This window comes from Prionailurus viverrinus, chromosome D4, assembly GCF_022837055.1.
Source record: "Prionailurus viverrinus isolate Anna chromosome D4, UM_Priviv_1.0, whole genome shotgun sequence".
Lineage (NCBI taxonomy): Eukaryota > Metazoa > Chordata > Mammalia > Carnivora > Felidae > Prionailurus > Prionailurus viverrinus.
The window spans coordinates 88,178,620-88,189,368 of NC_062573.1; the positions used below are offsets into that span (position 1 = coordinate 88,178,620).

The 10,749-nt window shown below is 43.7% G+C and overlaps 1 pseudogene; it reads right to left on the reverse strand.

Moving 5' to 3' along the window:
* Nucleotides 1-8,647: 8,647 nt before the first annotated feature.
* LOC125151071 (uncharacterized) lies at nt 8,648-8,800 on the reverse strand (annotated as a pseudogene).
* Between the last annotated feature and the right edge of the window lie 1,949 nt (nt 8,801-10,749).

Sequence of the window (10,749 nt, forward strand, 5' to 3'; positions counted from 1 at the left end):
GTTTACTGTCCAACTCTTAATTTTGGACTAGGGCATTATCTTGCAGTTCGTGGGTTCGAGTCCCATGTTGGACCCTGCCATGATAGTGTGGAGCATGGCCAGGATTCTCTCTCTCTGTCTCTCTGCCCCTCCCTCACTTTTATGTACTCTAAGGAAAGAAGTAGACATTTAAAAAAAAAGTTAAAAAATTTAAAATAAAACTGCAGACCAATAGCCTGAGAGTATGTATGCAGAAATTCTCATTAAAATACCTTCAAATTAAAGTCAACAATACATTAATAGAATCATTTACCATAATCAAGTGGGATATATTCTTGGGCTGCAAGGGTGGCTCCACATTCGCCGATCAATCAACATGATGCACCACAGTATTAGAAGAAATGATAAGAACAATATGATGCTTTCCTCAGATGCAGGAAAACCATTTGACAAAATGTCACATCCATTCATGATAAAAACCCTCAGCAAAGTAGACTTGGACTAAACCTACCTACACATATAAAGGTCACCTAGGAAAAAGCCACAGCTCAGCTCATCCTCAATGGGGAAAAATTGAAAATGTTTCCTCCAAGGTCAGGGACAAGACAGGGATGACCCGTCACCACTATTATTCCACATAGTACAAGAAGTCCTAGCCACAGCAATCAGACAAAAAAGGAAATGAGGCATCCAAATTGGCAAGGAAGAAGTAGCACTTTCACTGTTTGGAACTGACATGATGCTCTCTATAAAAACCATGAAATACTCCAATGAAAATTGCTAGGATTTATATATGAATTCCACAAATCACAATATACAGAAATCAATGTACAGAAATCTATTGCATTTCTATAGACGAGTAATGAATTAACAGAAAGAGAAAGTAAGGGATCAATCCTATTGACAGGTGCACCAAATACCCCAAGATACCTAGAATGAACCTAACCAAAGAGGTGAAAGACCTGTACTCTAAAGGCTATGAAACACTGATGAAAGAAATGGAAGAGGACGCAAACAAAAGGAAATATATTCCACCCTCATGGATGGGAAGCAAAAATACTGTTAAAATGTCTACACTCCTCAAACAATCTACATATGTAATGAAATCCCTATCACATTAACAAAAACATTTGTTACAGAACTACAACATATAATTCCAAGATTTGTATGGAACGACAAAGACTCCAAACAGCAAAAACAAAATTGAAGAATAAAACTAAGCTGGAGGCATCACAATTCCAGACATCAGGTTATATTAAAAAGCTGTACCGAACAGAACAGTACGGTACTGGCAAAAAACAACAACATCAAAAACAACAACAACAACAACAAAAACAAAAACACAGACGCAGAGATCAATAGAACGGAAACCCAGAAATGAACTCAAACCTATATGGTCAATTAATTCTCAATAAAGCAGGAAAGTATATCCAATGGAAAAAAAAAAGATAGTCTTGGGACACATGGGAGGCTGCAAAGCGTATGATTGGGGATTCAGCTCAGGTCATGATCTCAGGGCAGTGCAGAGCATGTGTGGGATTCTCAATCCCCATTTCTCTCTGCCCCCTTCTGCATTATCTCTGTCTCTAAAAAATAAATACATACACTTAAAAAGAATCTCCTCAACATATGGTTTTGGAAAAAACTAGACAGCAACCTGCAAAACCAAACAAGACCAACAATGGACCACCTTCTTACAATATACACAAAAATAAATCCAACATGGATAAAGACCTATGTGTGAAACCTGAAACCATAAAAATCCCAGAGGATAATGAACACAGACAGTATCTTATTTGACATTGGCTGTACAAACATCTTTGCAGGTATATCTCCTGAGTTAAGGGAAACACAAGCAAAAATAATGGGACTTCGTAAAAATAAAAAGCTCTGTCACCAAGGAAATAATCAACAAAACTAAAACACCTACAGAATACTATTTGCACACGATATCTGATTAAGGCTTCGTGTCCAAAACAAATAAAGTCCTACAGCACCCAAAAAAGGAGAAATCCGATTAAAACTGGGCAGAAGACACGAATGGACATTTTCCCAAGGCAGACATACACATGGCCAAGAGACATATGAAAAGATGCTCAACAATACTGATCTTCAGGAAAACACAACTCAAAAGTACAATGAGATAACACATCACATCTTTCAGAATGACTAAAATCAATGAATGATGAAATAGCAGGTGTTGCCAAGGATGTGAGGAAAGAGAAACCCTCTTGCACTGTGGGTAGGAATGCAAACTGGTGCAGCCACACTGGAAAACATCATGGAGATTCATAAAAAAAAAAAAAAGGAAATGGAACTACCTTAAGATCCAGCAATTTCACTAAGAGGTATTTACTCAAAGAATACAAAAATAATTCTTCAAAGGAATACATGCACCATGGTGTTTACAGCAGCATTTTCTACAACAACCAAATTACAGAAACTTCCCAAGCATCCATCAACTGATGAATAAATTGAGATGTAGTATATGGAATGTAATATTATTTAGCCATAAAAACATGAAATCTTGTCATTTGCCACGAGCTGGAGGAGCGACAGAATGTTATGCTGGGTGAAAAAAGCCTGTCAGAGAAAGACAAACACCAGATGATTTCACTAACACATGGAAATAAGACAAATTTAAGGGGGGGGGCGGTGAAGGACACAATGACAAACAGACTCTTAACTAGGAAACAAACTGAGGGCTTCCAAAGTGAGGTGAGGGAATGGGTGAAAGAGCTGCTGGGGATTAAGAAGCTGTTGCTGGTGCTCACCTGGGATAAGCACCGGGTGACGTGTGGAAGTGTTGCTCTATATTGGACACCTGAAACTACTATTACACTGTGTCTTCACTCACTGGAATTTAAATTAAAAGATAACATAAGGTTAATGACACCTACCTACCAGGTTTTCTGTAGTTTTCAATCACTTCACTAAGTTGGGAAAATAACCATGAAATTTTTTAAAAAGCATGTATGATGTGTGGGACAGTTTGTGCCCTTACCTTGGTCTCTGGTTCCAGCAGGACTTGGAACATGGGTCCCAGCTCATTCTTCTAGAAGGTCGTGAGACGAGCATTTCATGGATCCACGTCCTAATTGAATGCAGCTCCCGTGCTTCTGAATTTCTGTTAGGGTTCCTTCCCGGAAACAAGCCTGGATCTGGAACACACCATCGACTGCATCTATGAGGTGATGTCGTGGGACCCCTCAATCCACAAGTCCTTTAGTAAAATACGTCTTGTTCAAAAACTGTCTGGGAAGGGGTGGAATGAAACACGGGAACAGCCCAGAAAATGCAAAGGCCTGTGCAGCTCAGCAACCAGCTTGACCAGGGAAGCCACCCGGCGCCCCCTCCTCAGCACTCAGTACAACAAGGCAGCTTCTCTCTGGCGACTCAGGAGATGCCAAGTTGCTGCTAAGCTCCCAAGGTCTCCCCTGGGGCGGGTGGCAGAACTTGCTGGAAATGCAGCTCTGCTCTCTGTACTGAGGCACCAGCAGAGGCCTGAGTCCTCTGAGAGCAGTCTAAGCCCTTCCTGCTCTGAGGTGCCCTGGGTCAGAAAAGCCGATGGTGCGCCCTCTACTGGCCATCACTGCCCAGGCAGAGGGACCCGCCCGTCCGGGTCTGTGGTGCTCGAGCTCTCTCTGCTGGCCACCATGGGAATTCCTGCAATGTTGAAGACCCTGGTGGCTCAGCTGAGGGACCAAAGGTGCTCTGGGCAACTAAGCCTGTTCTCTACACTGGGAAGGGTCTTAGTGACAGGACCTAGGGCACAAAGAAATCTTTTCCTTCTCCGTTCTTGTGAGTGAAGAATGAAACCAAATTAATTAAGGTAATGGCATCATTTGTAATGCTTTAAGCAATGTTCCCAGAAAAATAGACCACCAAATTACACATGATGAACAAGAGGTTATTATGTTTACCACCTAAGTGTTTAGGTTAGATAAAGAATGGACACCTTTGAGAGAGAGATACTGGCTTCCAGCTATGGAATGAATGAGTCCTAGGGATACAAGGGACAGCCAATGGAAGAGAGTCAATCCTGTAATAATACTGTTGCATACTTTCACAGGATAGCTACACTTGTGCTTAAGTACAACATAATTTATAGACATATGGAAGGACTACAATGTATGTCTAAAACTAATACAACAAATGTGTGAAGAATATTTCAATTAGAAGTCGACATCCTTTACGCTATCTTTAATTTCTCTTTCTTTGCCAATAAACTATCATTCCTGGGGCGCTTGGGTGGCTTACTTGGTTAAGCGTCCGACTTCCACTCAGGTCATGATCTTGCAGTCCATCAGTTTGAGCCCCACGTCACGCTGTGTCCTGACAGCTCAGAGTCTGGCGCCTGCCTCAGATTCAGTATCTCCCACTCTCTCCCCCATCCCCAGCTCGGGCTCTTTCATAAAAGGAAAAAAATAGGAACATTAAAAATGAAAAATCATTCCTAATTTAGAATCTGTGAAATTCCATATATACCAGATTCTCTAACATGACCATATTGATGTTTAGAGCTTATCTGAAAAGTCACTAATAATATCTGATGACACATATGTGACAAGGTCAGAATGCAACTTACAGGAGCTACACATCTGTTATGAATTTATGACATGTATCCATGGCTTATATTTCCAATGAAATGTGCTTTAAGGATACGGATGGATGAAATAATGCCCATCACTCATGTAGGTCAATTTCCTACAGGACCATTATGCTTTCAATTAGGAATTGCCATCTCTTCAAAATTAAAAGAAATCTGGGAAAGAAATTGTCTTTGAATGAGGTAAGAGAAGACTATGGTGTTTTAAAAGGTTCACCTACCTTCTGGAATCCTCAGATTGGTTGTGGACAGGAGGATAGCAACCCACAATTTGGATGCACACCACTCGTTCCAGAGGGAGAATATGGACCTTATTGTCAAATATTTTTTTTAATCAATATCAACAGTCCACCTCTGCCAGGTCCAGACTGCAGAACCTGGGGGCAACACAATGTCTCATGCCTGGGTTCAGAACATGAGGAACGCCAGCTGGTTGGGGGGGGGAGGGGGGAAATCCAACAGGGCCTGGGGCAGTTAGGGAGATGACCCCGGGACACCTCCTCACAGGGCGGGCTCTGGAGTTTAGCTGCCAAAGAGCAGCACATTCTCCCTGAAGACATCCGTCTCCATGACAGAACATAACGCTGAGCCCCACAATTCCAGTAGAAATGACGGATGCCCATCTTTTCGATTGCAATGGCCTCTGCAGAGCTTGACCCCAGGGATGTTGGAGTCTTAGAGTTATGAAACTATGATGCCCATGATACCAGCCCTTTCGGCCCCAGCACTCAGAGCCACTTCACACATCCCCTCTCCCCTGGCTCATCTCACCCCGTTCACATACCCGGACCAGGGCTCCACTTTTCTCCTTGTACTTCCTCTTTGTCTCTGTTTCTCTCTAACCACACCTCTCTGTGTTTCTTTCTTTCACTCTCTAGGTCTTGCCCAATTCCCCTATCACTCATCCAGTTTCTCTCTCCTTACCTGTTTGTCCACCTCTCCCCAGGCTTCAGGATATCTGCTCTGTGCTCGCAGCCCTGTCCAGGAGCACAGGGAACTCCTGTCTCTCTCTCTCTCTCGTCATGTTTTGTCCCAGGCCATGATCAAAATGGAGGATAATCCCCCATACAGCAGCTGCTCATATTGACATTTGCTAAAGCAATGCTGGCAGAATGTGGACAGCCAGACATTTACCGTTGGTGGCCCAGCCATGACCCAAAAGCTGCTGGAGGGCTGGCTGCTTCCCTAAGCTGGAAGGAAAAAAAGGCTCACAGGGTTCAGGGTCCCTGATGTAGATTGGATTGGCTGATGTAGAAGGAGCCGTATGCTTACACCCAACTCTCCCTGGATTGTGTCGAAGAAACCTTTCTCAGACCATGGACCTCTGCCCTCCCCATGCCTCAATATGGCTTCAGGGGGAGCTTTATGGGACACCATGTGACTCGCCACAAAAATTGTGCCATTTGCCCCCTTGGAGGCCACCTGGATTGGTGCTATTGGTAGCAGCTGGTAAGGTGCACAAGGGCGCAAAAGCTGAATTAATGCAGGGCCTCCTTACTGGTCTCCTGAATCCATTCCTCACCATCAGAAGAGACCCTTTCCTGGAGACAGACACCTGCCCTGCTCATCAGCACAAACCACATCAACTAGCACATGTGCCATGTGCTCATGAGCATCAATCTATACATGAACAACCACCACCAGATCTCCCTAAAGGATGTATCCAACCCCTTAGATGGAACTATTGGTCCCTTCCAGGCAATACAACCCCAAAGAATGATCTGTCTTCGTACACCAATACTATACATTCTACCTGTTTGTTAACTGCATATACAAGAACGCCGAAGTGTACACTTGATGGGGAATGAGTGTCGATTTTCCTGGAGGCAGACGCTGACATAGAAACACAACTATGACAAGTGTATTAGGGGATATTAGGAAGGACAATATGGAGGGGACGGGGTGGACAGGGAAAGCATTCAGACCAAGGGGTAGATTAGACACCATCTCTAAATATATAATAACCACAGCTGGTTTGTAATGGTTCAGTGTGCTCTTCAAATTTCAAACTGATTGCCCTCTATGTCAAAGTGATTGAGTTATTGCAAAGAGATCTTCCGTTCTTCTATATGCGTTTTTTCTTCTTCAATACATCTGTGGCCTTGGATGAGCACATATTTGTCAGGGTGCATTTGTGTGTCTACCTGTAATGGAAGAGGATTATCTTCAGATCCCTGAACATCCATATTCTCATACTTATCTTTTCCTTCCTTGTAAAGTAGGACCTGAATTTTAATAGAAAACACACAGGAATCTTTGTTGTATCCTTTGAAACTAGAATTGCCAATCTCTCAGCCTCAGGCATTATACCCTTAGTTTCATGAAATTGAATGAACATCTGTTGATGATCTTCTCTGTGCAGATACATTCGTTTCCACGCTGAAAAGGGTGAGTGCTCACTCATCCCATATATTTTACAATTTCCTCATGTGCTTAACCACCTCTTCATCGCACTGACCTCAGAGATCAACATTATCCCTGCTTCTCAGATCACAAAGCTGATGCTCTGAGTTGAGGCTCTCCCCACTGAGAGCTGGCATTAGGTCTGAGACAAGAGGAACACACGCAAAGCCTCAGGAAATTGTGAGGGAAGTGTCTGAGATGCAAACCTTCAGGCAGGGTGGTGAAAGCAGGTTCAGGGTTGCGGTGACAGGAGTCCAGCAGGGGCATTTCCTGGTCAACCCTGAATTCCCCGCTAAGAGTGTGACTCAGGCTGAAGCCAAGGAAGCCACACAGCTAATCTACAACCTTTCGTCGCATTTAGTCTCACAGAGATACACACACTTAGGCACAGCCCAACATATGTATGTCCTAAGAAACTTGAGGAATCTTAACAGTGTTTCAGTCAGCAGCACCCTTGCATTAAAAAGCCTGTGAGGCCATCTCTACATCTTCTCAGAGACTCAACAAGACAGTAGATGAATATGCTGAACATGTCAACTCATACTGTTCAGATCATCTTACAAATAGTCGAGGTGGAGGACACTGAGGGCACCAATGAGCTGGTGGTGACTTATAGAGTCCATGAACAGTGATAAAGGGGATCTGTGGGGGAGGGCATGCAGGGTGGACCTGGTAAAAGAGGAGGTCCTCTTGCAACCATAAGGACCTACAGAACAGAAGCGACAGGTATGTTGGTATGACAGACAGAAGTAGAACGCCCACAGGAGCTGAAACACAATGAAGCAGGTGTCAGCACCTGGCCCCTTGTTCATTCACGGGTTCTAGTAGAATGCAGCATCAGTGCCAGAAAACTCTACCCTCCCACGAGATCTCACTTACAACCTGAAGGTCTCACGAGGACCTCCTATGAGGTCCCACCTACAGCCTGAAGGTACCAGATGCACAAGGAGAAACTACTGTCTCCACACATCACTGCACATGGTTACAAATGCAGAAAGCCAAGGAATCCTATTCTTGAAGATTGATGGCAGTAATGCCAGTCTAATAAAGGAACGTATTCCAGAGAGGCAGGCATCTGTGTTCAGGACACCCCTCTTCCACCAGATCTGCAGACTTTTTACTTACACATTGAGAACAGACAAAACATGAAGGAATGAAAGAAAAGCCCAGCACCACACAGAGATTCAGGGCCACCCCAGGGTCAAAGCTCAAATTGCCATCCCATTCATGTCCTTACTCTGCTTCCCTCACTGACAAAGACATCTTCTGTGCAAGGGCACAGAGACCTCTGAGGAGATGGGGATTCCTGGAGTCCTGCAGGGGGCCTAGAAATGTGTTTTCTGAGAGAAACATGTTACCTGTGCACATTCATTGGTCTCAAGAGTGTTTACCTTAATTCACAGGTAATTCAGCTTTTAAATACAATATGAATTGCAGAGCTATTTTGTCCCATTGTAAAAGGGAGGTAGAAATTCTACGTAAAAGAATGAACAGAAACATGTCTCAATTTCAGGTGTAAAACTCCCATAAGGCATCATGAGACAAAGTACCAGTTGCAACTGTTCCCGGAACACAATTGAGCCTGCTCATATAAATACAACTGAAGAACTCTGTGAGTTACTGGCCCTGCAGGTAATCACTGATTCTCTCCCTTCACGACTGAAGTTCCACGTACATTTTCGATTACACATGCCGCTTCTGAAAATTCAGAGTATTTCCACCTAGGGGACAACTGGAGAAATTCTCAATGAGCAATAATCGCGCCTCGGATAAACCTCATTGGCTATGATACTGCCACTGCGCAAAGCTTGGGAGAACTTCTCTATTGCACATTGACCAACACAGAAGGACCAGTAATGAGTTCTGAAATTTAACTAAGAACCCTCAACACTGCACAAAGCACACAATATAATGTTGGAAAGTGTTGTTATCTTTTCCAGTCACGAGGCTCATAGCAGACATTCTGAACAAATTCATGGCCTACTCTGAAATAGGAAAAAAAATGAAAATAATCAGGATAATCCCATGCAAAGAAGGTGAGAAAGGTGTCCCATGCTCCAGAAGACTTGAGGGTGCAGTGAAGTGTCATTCTCCTCAAGTTATTTCCACAAACACAAAGTGATAGCCACGTGGTCCTCCGCCTCCACACACTTGTGGCATCCAGAGGCACTAGCTAACATGATGATCTTAAACTGGAGAAGTCTGGAGGCTTGTGAGGATGTAAATCAAACAGTAAAAATACCAGAGGGCATAGAAAACCAGACAAGGTCAGATAAAAGTTTCCAGAAAGCATTGCAACTGAAATAGGCAACAGAATTTACCTTGTCTTTCTCTGCATCCATGGTAGAGACACAACTGATATTCCCCATGGGAGTTGCACCATGTCCTAGGTCTCATAAAAGATGGAGGGGGATGGAAGTTGATTCTGACTTGCATAGACTGTGTGCAAGAAAAACAAACCATCCGCAACATGTTTCATTATATTCAACTCTTTCACATTCTCATGTCCCGTACTAGGGGCAGAGGGTTTTTCAGGTGCCTCAGGTGACCCTTGAGGACAAGAGGGAGATCTGATCCTGTCCTTTGAGGAAGGTCTACATGGCCCTGGTTCAGGAGTTTTTATAACTAATCAAGCATCTGTGAACAGTTCAGGTCTCAACTAGCTAGAAATAAAGTTAGGGGTGTGTTTCATCCCTCAGAGAGCCCAGCACATGGTCTCTGTACAAGTTACATCCTAGGGAGTGCTATGTCTGTCAGCATGTATAAGGCCTCTTTCCTTCTCAGAGACATGTGTTGCCCAGCTCACTGGGTGGAAACGACTGCCCATTTCATTCATTTCCTGAGAAATTTGAAGCACATTACACTGTCCTCACTCAGGCTAACCTGAAATCCCTGTGGTGCCATCACTGCATCCTCTCCAAACACTCAACAAGTAAAAAGACAAAACGTGTTTTATAAGTCAACTCATACTGTTTCAATCATCTTTCCAGATGGTGGAGGTGGAGGGTGAGGTCCCAGAGGCCACCAGGTTGGAGAAGTTGGTGGTGGCCCAAAGACCCTGGATGGTGATAAAGAGCAGCCCAACGGGGTATGACACGGAGGGCACTTCTGAGAAAGGAGGAACCGTTCTGGAAGCCATTTTGACATGCTGGACAGAAATTAAACTTTTGAGATGTGTTACAGTAAAAGGTGAAAAATCCAACACCAACACTAACATACCTGAACCCCAGTGAAGCCGGAATGGCACCTCTCTCCTTCCCCTCCACCTGGTTTCAACAGGGTAGCATTACTGCCACAAAACTCCACCCTTCCCAATGGGTCCAACCTAGAGCGTCTAGGCATTTGTGGAGACAAAGCAGTGCATTGCTGGCAGCAAGCATGGTACTAGCTGTGCCTGAAAATGTAGGGAAGGAAGTGGCTACTCTTAAAGGATCAGGGGAATAATTACAGACTACTAAAGAAAGTCTGTTTCACACACACAGGCTTCTATTTCCAGGACTACTCTCTATCCAGCCCTTCACCACTTCAACAGCTACGTCTTGGCATAATAAGAGCTGAAATGGTGAGGAAGAATTTTGTTTTCATATCATTCATTTACATCTTTAATCCATTTCAAGTTAATTCTTGGAGTGATGTAACATAAGGTGCTAAGCTTTAATCTTATACATGTGACTATCCAATTTTCCCAGCTCCAGTTATTCAAGAGACTACTCTTCTCCACTGAGTATTCTTGACTCCCTTGTCAAATACTAGTTGAC